Consider the following 1,418-nt stretch of genomic DNA (forward strand, 5'->3'; position numbering starts at 1 on the left):
GGTTACAACAAAATCATTTCCTTGGTCGAACTGAAGCACCTCCGAGCCTCAAGATATTTTCAACTTCTTGTAATCTGTTAACAAACATGTTTTTTTATTTAAATTTTAAAATAAGTAACGTTAGTAAAATAGTTTTGGATATAAAGCCATTCGTTATTAAAATTTTACACTTAAATCAAGTTCGATAGTAGTTGTAGTACAGAAACAGAACAGAAAATCTGAGCTGTTTGAAGAAGAGGTTATACTACAAATTGAGCTTGCTCTGTGAATGGTAAGAAAGGAAAGATAAATACTTATTTTTAGATGCATAAAACACCTAAATATATATAAAAAAAATAAGCAGATGATGTCCAAACAAGAATTAGCATTTTCGCATTTAAGTTCCAAAGGAATTTAACTTGTTTGTTTACAGGACATAAATATTGAAATAAGGAAGTGAAAGTTGTTGCTACATAAAATCAAAATCACATTTTTCATAAAATTATTTTAATTTTCTGAAAATTATCAACCATATTCTGTATTTTTTAGGAGTTCATTATCATACCAACTAGGGATAGTGCATAAAATTATGATTTTCAATATTTTTCAACTTGTTAATATTTATGAAGAAAATGTACTTCAGTTATATTAAACGTCTGATAAATATCTACAACTTTGTTGAAATATTTATTTTATTTACATTATATGACGACTTGGCTGCCATCTCTCGACTTTCTTATGCAATGAAACGTTCGATTTTTATAAAAGTTCGTAATAACGTCAGAGAAGTTTCAGGCACAAACATATATTATCATTAACCCTGATAAAATATTTTTTAACAGTTGATAAAAAATTAATATACCAATAAAGAACATTTTAAACTATTTAAAATAATATGTGTACGTTTTTAAAGGATTCAGAGCTTTGTCTAACATTGTAACATTTTCCTTGTTAATCAAGTTATCACTCCTTGTAGTATATCTTTCTGGTGCATCTTCGTATTTTGTACCTTGTACGTCTCATTCTTGTGAGAAATTCTTATCCCTAAATACCTACTTGTATCGACTATATAATATTATTCAAAGTCACAAAACGAAGTATTATAAACAGCCCCAAGTTCAATTCAATAAGGATTTACATTAGGATTTACAACAATTTATATCAAAATAAGTGCTCACAACTTTACTAAAGGTATAATAACAACTTGGATTATATTAAAACAGTGTCATTTGCAAACATGGTTGAGGAATCGTGTTATCTTAAGCTGAGAAAGTAACAAAAAATAACTATAAAACCAGTACTTGTTTCACATTTTTGGTTTTATTCTCGATGATAGTTTTGTTTCTGAGATTGATGTAGTTGATGTTAATCGCCGTTTTCCAAAACAAGAGCAAGAGAGAGAGAGAAAATAATTCTATGGTTACAAGATTATATTCTTT

Source organism: Limulus polyphemus, unplaced genomic scaffold, assembly GCF_000517525.1.
Source record: "Limulus polyphemus unplaced genomic scaffold, Limulus_polyphemus-2.1.2 Scaffold4315, whole genome shotgun sequence".
Lineage (NCBI taxonomy): Eukaryota > Metazoa > Arthropoda > Merostomata > Xiphosura > Limulidae > Limulus > Limulus polyphemus.